Source organism: Macaca fascicularis, chromosome 13 (assembly GCF_037993035.2).
Source record: "Macaca fascicularis isolate 582-1 chromosome 13, T2T-MFA8v1.1".
NCBI lineage: Eukaryota > Metazoa > Chordata > Mammalia > Primates > Cercopithecidae > Macaca > Macaca fascicularis.
This window is the reverse complement of record NC_088387.1, coordinates 96,947,408-96,961,943: the sequence shown is the minus strand read 5'-3', so window position 1 is coordinate 96,961,943 and position 14,536 is coordinate 96,947,408. Positions and strand designations below refer to the sequence as shown.

At 54.2% G+C, this 14,536-nt stretch overlaps 1 protein-coding gene across 8 annotated transcripts in view; it reads right to left on the bottom strand.

The window, feature by feature from the left end:
* The window catches only part of DNMT3A (DNA methyltransferase 3 alpha), a 109,791-nt gene that overhangs the window by 52,533 nt on the left and 42,722 nt on the right, over positions 1 to 14,536 (bottom strand). The gene's annotated exons all lie outside the window — the stretch shown is intronic.

Genomic DNA, 14,536 nt, shown 5'->3' with positions numbered 1-14,536 from the left:
GTGTACTCCTCAGCAGTTGGAGGCAGAGGGCTGCAAAGAGAGGAAGAGGAGGTGACTGGTGAAAGCGAGAAGTCCTCTGCTGTGCCTGGGGGCTTGGGCTGATGCCAGCAGAGTTGGGAAGGTCAAATCCAGGAAGGAAAGTGGACCCCTGCCTATCGCCCCTGCCTCCATCCTGTGTGTCAGGACCCTCCTCAGAACTCAGAACACCTCTCCTCCCACCCTGCTTAAGCAAAGAGGGCATTTCCAGCCTAGAATGGTCCTCCCTGGTGTAAACCCTGTCTGTCACCCTTCAAGGCTCAGTCATGAGCCCCAGCAGCCTGAAGAGTGGAGTGTACCCCTGCACTGACAGCCACCTTCCAGGGTCCAGCTGTGCCAGGTACCCCAAAGCCCCCAACATGGCACTACCACGGAGGTGTGCATGGGGTCCTGTCTGGCCAACTTGAGCTAAGAAGCTTAGGTCAGAGACAGACTTTTGCATGGCTGCATCTTCCTTTCTTCTCATCATTTGCTGCCCTGCAGACACCTCAGATTGGGGCAGGTTCTGAGCCCCGCAAAGCTGCTGGAGGCAACTCCACTGTCACTCACTTCCTGCCTGGGACCACACGGCCTCCTCTCATGCTGGGACTCACTTCCTGTTGACTGCTGACTCCGTAGCATAGAGACCCATGAGGGCCGACTCTGAGGCCCAACCCAGTCATTCATGCACACTAGTAAGCCCTGCCCTGGCCTCTACTCACTAGATGCCAGCACCTCTCCCCAGTCTGCAACAGCACCAGAGGCGCCATTCTCCTAGAGATGCCCTCAAAACCAGGTGGGAGTCGGGCACGCTGGGCAGATGATGGGGGAGCAGGGCATGGTGCTCATTTCCAGCCCCAGGTTAGCTCACCAGCTGAAATCCCCACTCCCGCATCTGGTCCACACCGTCCTCTGCCCAACCATCCCCTCCTGCTCATCTGCTCGCTCAGGTTCTGGATGAGCCGATTCAGCCAAAGTTCTGGGGTTAGCGGGGGCCCATGACTTCTGCCACGCTCAACCCTTAACTCATCCTACCCATCAAGAACTCCCTCAAGCTAAGTGTGGCCCCTCACTGGGGCTCTCTGGGGCTCAGGGTAACCAGCAGGACAAAACCATCCAGAGGAAGGAACAAGGTCCCAGTCAAATGGCCTGAAGCAACTGTCCAAGTCTCTGGGGAAGAGCTGGGCGCTCACTGAAGGAGCCATCCCTGGTGAGAAGGGCAGAAACCTCAGCCTGGAAGCCCAGAAGGGAGGGGTACCCCAGCCAGGCCTGGCCTCTTCTGCCCCCAACTCCATGCCCTCCTCCCAGTCACTCTCCTCCCCTCCTTTCCCCTGTCTCCACACCTTGTTGACCTCTGGAGGGCAGAGACTTTGCTTGATCCGGCTGGACTTAGCACGGAGTGGGGCACCTCACAGGTGCTCAGCCAATATTCACAATTGATTCGTGAATGGCAAAGACGAGGCTAAAACTGAGAACCTCCTGCACGCAAGCTACAGGGAGTTTCAGCTTTGCTGCCATGTCTGTTAAACAATCTGCTTTTGTTTGCTTTTATTTTGACAGTCATCTTGAAAGGAGACATAGCACACCCCTGAGATACTCATGTTGCCCATTATCTGGGAGAGGGCTGGGTTGCGGGTGCCGACCATCCTAGAAGGCACCACCAGCAGGTGCAGCTGCAGGTGACAATTTCCGAATGGGAAAAGCCGCAGTAAGTACCCATCACTTCTCCTCCCGTGGGGGGCCAGATGGGGGACACAGGAGGGTTGTGAATCTAGTATCATTCTAGATTTCAGTACAGCTCGGTCCTATCACCCACTGTCCACCTACTCCCAGCCGGTATGCCTCACTTTGGGTCTTCAAATCCTGCCTGCCACTTCCTGGGGTCCCTCAGAGTTTGCCACCCTTTGCTTTCCTTCTGGGCAGAACCCCCACCTTGCCTCCGGTTTTTCCTCAGTCCTCTCCTGTGAGCCGCTTTTCGAGGCAGGTTAAGGCCGTAGTTCTCAACTGGGGCAATTTTGCTACCTCCCCACCAGGACATTTTGGCATGTGTGTGAAGACATTTTTGGCCACCACATGGTTGGGGAGAGGTGCTGGCATCTAGTGAGTAGAGGCTAGGGAAGCTGCTAAACACCCCACCAGACAGAGGACACCCCCTACAACAGAGATTTAGTCCAGACAAAATGGCAATAGTGTCTTTGAAAAACCCAGGACTGAGGGTAGGGGCAAGGACAGAAACTGCCTTTATCTAAGGAACGCTTTTTTTTTTTTTTTTTTGAGATGGAGTTTCACTCTTGTTGCCCAGGCTGGAGTGCAGTGGCGCAGTCTCGGCTCACTACAACCTCCACCTCCTGGATTCAAGCAATTCTACTGCCTCAGCCTCCCAAGTAGTTGGGATTACAGGTATCCGCTACCACACTTGGCTAACTTTTAGTATTTTTGGTAAAGATGGGGTTTCACCGTGTTGGCTAGGCTGGATTCAAACTCCTGACCTCAGGTAATTCACCCGTCTCGGCCTCCCAAAATGCTGAGATTACAGGCATGAGCCACCATGCCTGGCTTAAGAAACACTTTTTTTGGCCAGGCGTGGTGGCTCACGCCTGTAATCCCAGCACTTTGGGAGGCTGAGGTGGTTGGATCACGAGGTCAGCAGATCGAGACCATCCTGGATAACATGGTGAAACCCTGTCTCTACTAAAAATACAAAAAATTAGCTGGGCGTGGTGGCGGGCGCCTGTAGTCCCAGCTGCTGGGAAGGCTGAGGCAGGAGAATGGTGTGAACCCGGGAGGCAGAGCCTGCAGTGAGCCAAGATCTCGCCACTGCACTCCAGCCTGGGCAACAGAGTGAGACTCCGTATCAAAAAAAAAAAAGAAACACTTTTTTTTTTTTTTTTGAGACAGAGTCTCGCTCTTTCACCCAGGCTGGAGTGCAGTGGCATTATCTCAGCTCACTGCCACCAGGCCTGGCTAACTTTCGTATTTTTAGTAGAGACATGGTTTCACCATCTTGGCCAGACTGGTCTTGAATTTCTGACCTCGTGATCCGCCCACCTCGCCCTCCCAAAGTGCTAGGATTACAGGTGTAAGCCACTGTGCCCGGCCTAGAAACACTTTTGTAAACTTTTAAAAAACTGGGATAAAACATATATGACATTTACCATTTTAACCCTTTTCTTTCTTTTTTTTTTTTTTAAAACGGAGTCTGGCTCTGTCGCCCAGGCTGGAGTGCAGTGGCCGGATCTCAGCTCACTGCAAGCTCCGCCTCCCGGGTTTACGCCATTCTCTTGCCTCAGCCTCCTGAGTAGCTGGGACTACAGGCGCCCTTTGTTGCCCGGCTAGTTTTTTGTACTTTTTTTAGTAGAGACGGGTTTCAACGTGTTAGCCAGGATAGTCTCGATCTCCTGACCTCGTGATCCGCCCATCTCAGCCTCCCAAAGTGCTGGGATTACAGGCTTGAGCCACCGCGCCCGGCCTATTTTAACCCTTTTCAAGCGTACTTTAAGTACACTCTCATACAGCCTTTACCCCCATCCATCTCCAGAACTTTTTCACAATCCCAAACAAAAACTCTGCCTCCATTCAGTACTAACTTCCCAGTCGCCTCTCCCCCAGTCACCACTCTTCTACTTTCTGTCTTCTAAGGAGCATTTTAAAGTCTGTGTGTGGCCGGGCGCGGTGGCTCAAGCCTGTAATCCCAGCACTTTGGGAGGCCGAGACGGGCGGATCACAAGGTCAGGAGATCGAGACCATCCTGGCTAACCCGGTGAAACCCCGTCTCTACTAAAAAATACAAAAAACTAGCCGGGCGAGGTGGCGGGCGCCTGTAGTCCCAGCTACTCCGGAGGCTGAGGCAGGAGAATGGCGTGAACCCGGGAGGCGGAGCTTGCAGTGAGCTGAAATCCGGCCACTGCACTCCAGCCTGGGTGACAGAGCGAGACTCCGTCTCAAAAAAAAAAAAAAAAAAAAAAAAAAAAAAGTCTGTGTGTGGAAGGATCTGGACCCCTCGGCCCCTTGTAGTTGGCAGGTGTGGACAGCTGCTGACCCAGCCTCGCCCTGAAGGGTGGGGGTGAACCCACCACACCCCTCACTGCTGTCCCCTCCAATGCATGCCATGTTTGTTTACAAAGTGCTTTCTCACCCAATCTCCTTACACCTCATACCTCCGAATCTAATTATCTGTGTACTGTGGCCTCCCTCCTTAACTGTGAGCCTTGCATTATTTCACATTTTTTTGGGGGGGGACGGAGTCTCGCTCTGCCGCTCCAGCTCACTGCAAGCTCCGCCTCCCGAGTTCAAGCGACTCTCCTGCCTCAGCCTCCCGAGTAGCTGGGATTACAGGTGCCTGCCACCATGCCTGGCTAATTTTTGTATTTTTAGTAGAGATGGAGTTTCTCCATGTTGGCCAGGCTGGTGTCAAACTCCTGACCTCAGGTGATCCGCCTGCCTCTGCCTCCCAAAGTGCTGGGATTACAGGCGGGAGCCCCGGCCCGGCTGATCTTATTTAACTTTGTGGGCCTCTCCACCTACGGCTCTCTAGCATCCCACACAGGACTGGGCATACATATGCTTATAAAATTAATAAATGTAATTTTCAAAGGGATCCTGGGGGAGCTGGAGCGATGCTCGCTTTTCTGAGGCCTGCCTTGGGTCACACGCCTCTGAGCAGTAAAGCTTCCAGGACGGCCCAGGTATAGGGGAGACATCTGAAGACCGACTCCCACTCTGGGTTGAGTCTCAAAACAGCGCAAGCTCACAAACGCCCCCAGGGTTCGGAGAAGGCACAGGTGGCAGTGCAGTGCCCAAGAAAGGCTGGGCAGAGGCTGGTGGCCTTCCCCTGACCAGCGCCCAACTCAAGCAAAAGCCAGAGGCAAGGCAAGGAGGAGCCCTCTGCTGTGGCCTGCCCAGCCGGAACCAATTCCCCAGCTCTGCCGCCACCTCCTCTTCCCCCTTTGCCCAAAGTCTGGGCGAGACCCAGACCTCCTGCCCCTCCTTCACTCCAGGCAAAGCCTTGCCTCCCAGGGTGGGGCAAAGTCTGAAACTCCTAATAGGGGGAGGTGATTTTTTTCTTTTTTTTAAGAGACAGGGTCTCGCTTTGTCACTCAGGTTGGAGTGCGGTGGCACAATCACGGCTTACCGTGGCCTTGAATTCCTGGGCTTAAGCAACCTTCCCGCCTCAGTTTCACTAGTACCAGGGACTACAGATGCGTGCCACCATGCCTAATTTTTTATGTTTACGGAAGTAATTAAAAAAAAATTTTTTTCGAGATAAGGTCTCACTCTGCTGCCCAGGCTGGAGTGCAGGGGTGTGACCATAGCCCCCTGCAGCCTCAAATTCAACGATTTTCCTATCTCAGCCTCCCAAGGAGCTGGGACCACTGGTGTGTGCCACCATATCCAGTTAATTTTATGGAAGTGATTTTTTTTTCTTTTTTTTTTTTTGAGATGCAGTCTCACTCTGTTGCCCAGGCTGGAGTGCAATGGTGTGATCTCGGCTCATTACAACCTCCGCCTCCTGGGTTCAAGCGATTCTCCTGCCTCAGCCCCCACTAGTAGCTGGGATGACAGGCGTGTGCCACCACATCTGGCTAATTTTTATATTTTTAGTAGAGATGGGGTTTTGCCATGCTGGCCATGCTGGTCTCGAACTCCCAACCTCTGGTAATCCACCTGCCTCGGCCTCTCAAAGTACTGAGATTACAGGTGTGAGCCACCACGCCCAGCCAGAAGTGATTTTTAAGTATTGCTTTACTATTGTTATCTAAAACCCAGGAGGAGGAGAGGTGAGGGTCATGGTACAGGGGAGATGAGGCCCTGGCACCTGGGGCAAGGAGCCCTGTCCCCAGGCTGCAGCCCACATGCAGCGCTCACCCAGGAAGGGGGGGTTCCATGGGGGTGGGGGATGGGTAGATGCCATTCTCCCTCCTCTCTTGCCTCTTCCTTTCCCACCAGGAGCTCCTCTTGCTTACTCTCCCAGAGCCCAGCAGATAGGGGGGTGACCTCACCTTGGTCACCCAGAGGGCCGGACCTGCCATGGTGCTTTTAAGGCCTCCGTGAGATCCATTCCATGCCACCCGGGAACCCTGGCATCAGGCCAGCCACGGTCTCTTCACCGTCACATGCACAGACTTGAGAAGGAGGCGCCCCCACGCCTGCAGACACCCACTGCCAGCCACAGGACAGAGGGGTGCGAGGAAGCCGTGCGATGCCAACACAGACACGCCAATGAGCCCCTCCACTTGTACCGCAACTCCTCGCTCCTTCCAGTTCCTCAGCTCTGCAGGCCCATCACCCCTCAACTAGCCTGGATTTTTCCAGGTTGACTCTAGTTTCAGGAAACAGCTGCATGTCCACGTAAGCAGGGCAGCTCTGCCCCCGAAGCATTGGCACCGGGCCACGACTGCCCGCCCCCGCCCTTCCTGCAGCCCCCTTCCCCCTGGCAGCCCTCACCAGAGATCTGATAGCAGCTGGAAGTGGCCTGTGGCAGGGAGAGCCAGAGAGGCCCACCCCATGCCCACTCCAGGAGGGGCCAGGGGTCCCCAGATGCCCCCTTGCTCAGCCTTCCTGGGATGGACAGAGCAGGCTCCAATGCTATGGAGCTAGGACCCTGACTCCTCCAATTTCCCTTTTCCCTGTAGGGTAGCTAAAAGCGCCGCCAGTGGGGTCAGGGATGGTGGGACCAGAGGCCACAGAGGGATGACTCCGGAAACTCTGGTCCCAGCCCGGGCACCCCCACCAGGTCCTACCATTCTCCTCACCACATCTGCTGGGAGCTGCCTGTCTCCCTCCTCCCCAGAGATCTCTCCACCCGTGTGTCTGAGGAGAGACCTCTGGGCTCAGCAAAGCCTTAGAGGTCACTCAGTCTGTGGCCTAGCTAGGTCGTCACAAGCCACGGCAAACGGATGCCAGAACGACCATGCGCAGTAAGTGGCCGGCCCACTCAGGGTTCTGTTTCCAGCGGGTAACTGGTCCACCTGGAAGAGGGCCTGGCTGTGCTCTTTGAAGTCAACCTCAAAGGATTTCAGAGTGAGCTGGAGGCTTCCTTTAAAAAGCCATTATGCTGGCTGGGTTTGGTGGCTCATGCCTGTAATCCCAGCACTTTGGGAGGCCGAAGCAGGCAGATCGTCTAAGGTTGGGAGGTCGAGACCAGCCTGGCCAACATGGTGAAACCCCATCTCTATTAAAAATACAGAAAAAAAGGCCTTTGAGCCCCCTATGCTCAGGCCCGCTCCCACATTGTGGAGTGTACTTTCATTTTCAATAAATCCCTTCGACCCTAAAAAAAAAAAAAAAAAAAAAAAATTAGCCAGGCATGGTGGTGCACCCCTGTAATCCCAGCTACTCAGGAAACTGAGACAGGAGAATTGCTTGAACCCAGGAGGCAGAGGTTGCAGTGAGCTGAGATCACGCCACTGCACTCCAGCCTGGGCAACAGAGTAAGACTCCTCTCAAAAAAAGAGAAAAAAAAAAAAAAAAAAAAAAGCCCTTACGTATGAGAGATCCCATACGTTAAGTAAATCTCTTTTGAAGTTGCTTCTGTTTTCAATCTCTGCCATCCCTAGAGTGACAGGTTTGTAAGAAGGGAACCCACCATGGAAAATGGTGCTGTCTTTTCTGTGCTTCGTTTACCTTTCTGAAATTTCAAATGGGTGTCCTCCCTCCGCTCCCCAGCTGTGCTGTGCTCAGCCCACCACACCCGACATGATTTCATAGCCTTAATCACGTCCTCTCCTTTGTCTCTGCAGACCGGGGAGTCCTAATCTCTTTAGTCTGTCCTCTCTTGGCAGCCTGGCCTTCCCCTTGATCAATTTAGTGCCCTTCTCTGGAGATTTTCCAACTCACTCATGGCTTTCTTGAGGTAGGAGAACCAAAATGTACAAAATTCTCTAGGTGGGGATGATGAAAGAAAACCCATGTCAACAGCTCTCCTCAGATGCGTGTGCCAGCGCGTACCTGCAATGGGAGGAACGATGCAGGTGCAGCACAGGCCCTAGAAAAGCTCATGGGGCCCCAGGAAGGCCACCAAGAACAGGACCTGTGGGAATGAATGACTCGCTGAAGGTGGCCCTGGGATGTGGAGAGATGAAAATAAACACAGGGATTATTTTTGGGGAAAAAAAAAAAAAAAAAAAAGGAGATTCTGAGATTCTACTTAAATGCTCCCCAGATAAGATCAGCTATGTAAGGTGGCCTCAACAGGGGCCCCTTCCCCATCTGCTCCCTTCCAGAAGCCTCGTCTCTAACAACAACGCTGACGCTGTCCCTGTTGTGCCATTGCTAGGGCCTCCTTTCACCCCTTCCTCTCCAGCGTTCCCAGGGCCAGCAGCACAGGCTTGGCCAATTCTGCCCCGCCACCGCTACCCCCCACAGGCCCTGGGACTTTGCTGGCGCCCCCGCCCCCTCCCCTCTTCCAGCATGTGTTCATGTTCGGGGATGAACGCCATGCTCACGGGTGCCAGAGCCAGTTTCTCAAACACGACTCCTATCACGTCATATCCGCCTCCTCACAACCTTCCAGATAACACATTTTTCAGAGAGGATAAAGAGTAAAAGCACCTCAGGCTGCCTGCAAACTACCTTTCCAATCAAGATTGAGAACATTTTTCTTCTTGTTTTGAGACAGGGTTTTGCTCTGTCACCCAGGTGGAGTGCAGTGGCACAATTAAGGCTCACTGTAGCCTCAACCTCCCGGGCTCAAGAGATCCTTCTGCCTCAGCCTCCCAAGTAGCTGCGACCACAGGCGTACCACCATACGCAGCTACTATTTTATATATATATAATTTGTTTGTTTTGAGACAGAGTGTCCCCTGTAGCCCAGGCTGGAGTGCAGTGGTGCAATCTCGGCTCACTGCAAACTCCACCTGCCCAGGTTCAAACGATTCTCGTGCCTCAGCCTCCCAGGTAGCTGGGACCACAGGTATGTGCCACCACGTTTGGCTTTTTTGTATTTTTCGTAGAGATGGGGTTTTGCCATGTTGGCCAGGCTGGTCTTGAATTCCTGGCCTCAAGTGATCCACCCGCCTCGGCCTCCCAAAGTGGTGGGATTACAGGCATAAGCCATTGCACCCAGCCCTGTATACATTTTTCAATGCATCCCTAATCCCCTCAGCCAGGCCTGTGTCTGTGTGCTCACAGCCCCTACCTCTGGGCCTCCCCACACTCTCCCTGCCCTGCATGCCTTCCTTCCTCCACACCCACCTCAGCAAGGTCCTGGGGTCAGGGGTGCCTCTCACTTTCCCCTTGACTTCTCCATATGTCACCTCCCTTCTAAGGCCCAGGTCAAGCCCCACCTCCTCCGTCTTCCCTGGCTTCCCAGCATCCTTAGGAGTCCCACTGCACTTAAGTCCCCACCACGGGCTAGGCCCTTCCATGCGGGACTCCAGTAGCGGGTGTCGATTTCACCGCTCAGGTCGGGGAGTGGGTGGGTGGAGCTGCAAAGTTCATAACCATAGGCTCTACCTCACAAGCAGTGTGTCGGCCTGTCTTCCTCACGCCTTCCAAAACATGAGGCGACAGAGTGGGCAGCAGCGTGTACTGATGCAGACTCACAGGAAGAAGAGCCACCTCCGGGAGTGGGCCAGGGGCTGCAGCCCAGGAGTGGGAGACACTATGTCAGGAAGTGTGCATAAAAGTGAGGGGCACCATGTCACCGAGCCGAGGTCCGAAGGGTTAGCCCAGGAGGGGCTCTGATCTGAAAACAGACAGGGGAGCTGAACTCTGTCTTAACTTGGAGAAGAATCAAAGGTCCTGTTAGGCTGGAAAGCTAGCCAGTACTGCAAACTTCCAACAGCTGCCCTAAGCTGTACCTAGCTGACTTTTGCTACAGAAGAATGGTTCCCTAACTTCCCCATTTATACCCCAAGTCATCTGCTCTGAAGTGGGGCAGTTTGCTCTCTTGGACTGGCTCACTCCTGTGGTGTTGGAGGGTCAGCCCTAACACCGGCTTGGGCTCAGCTGAGCTCAGCACCAGCACCCAGCCCCCTCCTCCTCCTCCCTCCCTCCCATTCTGGGTTATTCTTAGCAGGAGGTGACCTCAGAGTGCTCCCTCTGAGCAAAAATAACCCTGGAGGAAGTTGGTGGGTATAAATTGTCAATGAATAAATACGCATCGCTAGTAAATAGGGGATGGAGCCCCACAGGGCCACTCACCCCCCAGGGCCTGCTGGGCAAAGGCAGAAACTCTCCCTTCAGGGCTCCAACCAGAACCACACAGGAAGGACAAAGGCCTCTGCAGGACTGTCTGGGCTGGTGACCAGGCAGGAACCAGCTTCAGACACCCACGTTTGTCACCCTGCAACATCCTTAGAGGCTGCCCTTTCCTCCCCACCTCACACCCACACTGGCTCAGCTCCACGCACTGGCCCCCACCTCCCCATCATGGGCACTGGCCAGCCCGCAGGCCCTGGCCCAGGTGCCAGCTCCCTTCCTAAGCCCCGCCCTGCCCTGCAGCTGACTTCCTGTTTCCTGTTGCCGGCTCTGACTGCAGCATCCTGGCTCTCTGGCCAGTGCTGCAGCCAACTAGGCCGTTGCTGGTTTTAAGCAGGCCCACCTCTTCGCCCTCAGCCCCCTGCAGCCTTCGGCACTTACACACAGGCTCCCTGGTATTTGTGTCAATAACTCTCTTCAGTTATATTTTCTTTGTATGCTTTTTGGACCAGTTCCACACACTTTTTCCAGCAGCCCTGAATTCACATGTTAACTTAAAGACAACCCCTGGGTAGGTACCCAGGAGCCAAACTGCATGGCTGCAGTGATAAGGAGGAAAGAGCACCACAGGCTTTGCAGTTGAGAGGCGTGAAGTCCAAGTCCTGATCATCTTCTCTGAACCTCAGTCTCTTCTTCTGAATGTGAGGATAATGAAAGTGGTCCCCAACTACCTCATACAGGTTTGTCGGCATCAAATAGGGTAACCCCTGTAAAAGGCCTTTGTAGGCAGTAACATGCGGCATAACTGTGAACCTTTATTGCTGGTCTCTGCCCTCAGCGTGGCACAGCTCAGTGACTATGCAATGGTGGTGCATTTTCAAACTGTCGGGGATGAAAGCTCAAGCTTTGGTTTCAGATTTTTAAATTTTCAAGGCAACAAGAAATGATATGGTTGTAAAATATAAAATCACAGCACGTGGATGTGGCAACATTATCACATTCACATAAAAGCTTCTGAATAGTTATACTCAGTTCTGTACCGACAGGTAACAACCAGCGCTTCTCAAAGTGAGGTCTGCAGACCACTAGTCCCATGTGTGTGATCGGTGGGCTTGGAACTTGTCTTTATCAGTTCATTTTTATTAATTTTAGAAACAGTTTGAGAAGGGAGAGGCCAGTGTGGGTCACAGTGGCTGAACTGGGCTTCATTTCCAGGCTAGGTTCTGCTGCGCTGCGGTGCTGGGGCAGGCGGAGAGAAGGCAGGCTGTGGAATTGTGTAAGGGGTGGGCAGGAGGAGTGGCTGGCTGGTGTGTTTGGGGAGCAGTGAGAAGGTGAGGTTTCTGCGGCCAAAGGGGTGGCATCAGGCATAGCAGGGGAAGGAGTGGTCAGATGGTGAGGGGCTGGAATTCAGATCTTGTCCACTAAAAAATGGAGTCCCCGGGGGTTCCTGAAGAGGGACGTGCCGGTGCTACATTTACTGTGATTATGTGTGGCCTCTTCTCTCCAGCACACTTGGCTGAAATAGAAGGCATCTTCCTCTGGTGGCTTCCCGCACATGGTCATTGCTCAGGAAGTGGAAAGTGTTTGTCGTAAAGAGAGCACACTGGCCTGGGCATGCAGGGGGCAGGTGGAGTCTGGTTTGGGTGAGGGCAATGCCAGGGGGCAGAAGGCACCCAGGAACAGATGCCTGTTGAAGGCCAAGAAAGACAGTCGTTGGCGGCAAAAGGAGGAGAGAGCCCAGGATTTCTCGGGCTTGGGGGTGGGACCTGGTGAGGGCACTAAGTGGGTGTACCTGGACCCTCCCTGTCCAGCGCTGGCTGTGGAAGGCCACAGCCTCCAGCCAGGGTTTCATCTCTTACTTCCCAGTCCCCATCCCCCATCACACCTGTCAGGACCTGAGCCAAGCTCCCTCCCTAGGTTTAGCTGGATGACACACTCAGCTGTTTTAAAGCTCCTTGGCAAATCTATTGCCAGGGCCACAGCTGCAACAGGTCCTCAGAAGCCCTCTCTGCTGTGCTCCTGCACGGGAGGGGAAGAGTCCAGGACCAGCACCTGTGGCTACAAGGGCTGAGCCTTGGCTGCAGCAGGAATCCCCCAACATGGGCTCCCAGGAAAGGCCGTGCTGGCTGCTGTCCTTGGGGTCAGTCTCTCTTGGTTCCTCCAATGTGCAAGGAGTCGCTTTCCCAACAGCTGACTTCCCAATCAGCTTTGCCTTTCCCATGCTCCTCCTCACCCTGGGCCTCTCCTGAGAGGCCAGGAGACTGCAGGTGTAACCTAGGACTTATGCTAGAACACATCCAGACCACGAGGGGCATCCCAGGGCTGCTGAGAGGCCGATGCTGGGCCCCCACCCCACAGGCCTGCACCACAGCCTGGTGGACACTGGGCCCTGCAGTGGAACAGGTTTTTTACACAGCCAGCTCTGTACGTTGTTTTTTTGAGACGGAGTCTCGTTCTGTCGCCCAGGCTGGAGTGCAGTCGTGCAATCTTGGCTCACTACAGCCTCCGCCTTCCGGGTTCAAGCGATTCTCCTGCCTCAGCCTCCCGAGTAACTGCGATTACAGGTAGCCGCCATCATGCCCAGCTAATTTTTGTATTTTTGTAGAGACGAGGTTTCGCCATGTTGGCCAGGCTGGTCTCAAACTCCTGACCTCAGGTGATCCACCCGCCTCGGCCTCCTGAAGTGCTGAGATTACAGGCGTGAGCCACTGCGCCTGGCCCAGCCCGCACATTTGAACTCTGTTTTGCTGTTTGCCAAGTGCCCCAAGATGTGGACAGGGCAGGCTTTACTGGCAGCCGTATTTTCCCAATGAGGAAGCAGCCCAGAGAGGTTAGGTGACTCGCTCAAGGACACATGCTGGGAAGCATTAAATCAAGGTGCTGCTCTTCTGTCAAACTACGGTTGCCATGGCCTCCTGAAGAGGAAAGGTTTGGCTGGGCAAGGGCAGGTCTGGCCTTTGCTGAGGCTCCTTGGCGCTTGCAACATTTCATTCTCACAGGGGCGAGGAGGTTTTCTCCTCTATTTTTAGAAGGCGAACCTGAGGTTCAGGCAGCAGCTGTTCAAGGTTACACAGGTGGCCAGTGGTGGAGCCAGAATTTGAACTCAGGTCTCTTGGACCCCAAAGACAGTGTTTTTCCTTCTGCACTGGAGCCTGCTTCAGGCCATGGGATGTATGACCACCGGCCCTTCTCCCCTCACTCAGCAGTGCCCCTCTTCTCTGTCATTGTCTGGGTGATATCCCCACACTCCTGCCCCTGACTTCCTTGTACCTTTTCACCTGAGTGCTTCACTCCACCTCTCAGCGATGTGGCTACTCTCTGATTCCGAGACTCAAAGATGAATCAAAGGGTTGCTGGGTCTTTATCTGCTACAGGTGGTGGCTCTTGTCCTCAGAAACTGGATGGGGACAGGGGCAGTTTGCTTAGCAGATTGCAGGTTGCCAAGCCTCAGGAGGCAGGACATGCTGCAAATGTGCAGTCACCAGTGTGCTCTGATGCCAGCCTGGCTCTCCTCCCACAGCTTCTCCATCAAGGTGCCCTGTGGGTAGAGGAGGGTGCAGGGGCCCTGGGAATCTAGAGTCTGCTGCCAGCCAGAAAGTCCTCGGAAGCCCCGTTTTATCTTTCAATGTCATGTGAATTTTTCATTCCAGGCCATAACATATCCACATTTGCTTTAATATTAAAATGTTTAAAATTACTTACCAGTAAAATGACTTCACTCGGGCCCCACCCCCCCTCCAAATCTTCAGGCAGAATTGGCAGGGGTACGTCTCAGTACCCAGCAGGTTCCCATACCTCCCACCTCCAGGAACCCACCCCCTGCCTCCACCATCCCATTTCACTTCAGTCACCTTCAACCCAGCCCTCTACCCCAAGGGAGCAAGTCCTGGGCTCCATACCTGCTGAGAACATTTCTTTGAAGGGCTGAGTAACAAATCCAGAGCCTCTGACTCCCCCTTACCTTCTTGCTCCAAGTTTACCACTCTCAGCTGGAAGCGGCTAAAAGAAATGAACCAGCTGTCTCTGGCGCTGGGAAATAATGACTGCTCCACGTCTGACTCTAAGCCCAGGGGTCTTGTTCTCCAGAGCTGCCCCCAGGGCTCAGCAGCCCTGGTTCCCAGAAGCCTGGGGCTGGGGCTGGCCCTGCAGCCTACAGGCCTGCAGGACTTCCTTCCCCAGGGCCCTGGTTCTCCTGCTCCCTCACAGAGACCCCTCAGCCTGCATCTCCCCTCTCCAATTTGATCAGACTCCCAGGCCTCAGTTCCCTTCCTCCAGGTAGGGGCTGAGACCCAGGGTGAGAGTGTGGTAGGGAGGGGCCTGCATAGACAGTCCAGGGAGATCTTAATCCAGCCTGGGATTCTGGCAGGCCCTCTTGCTTCCC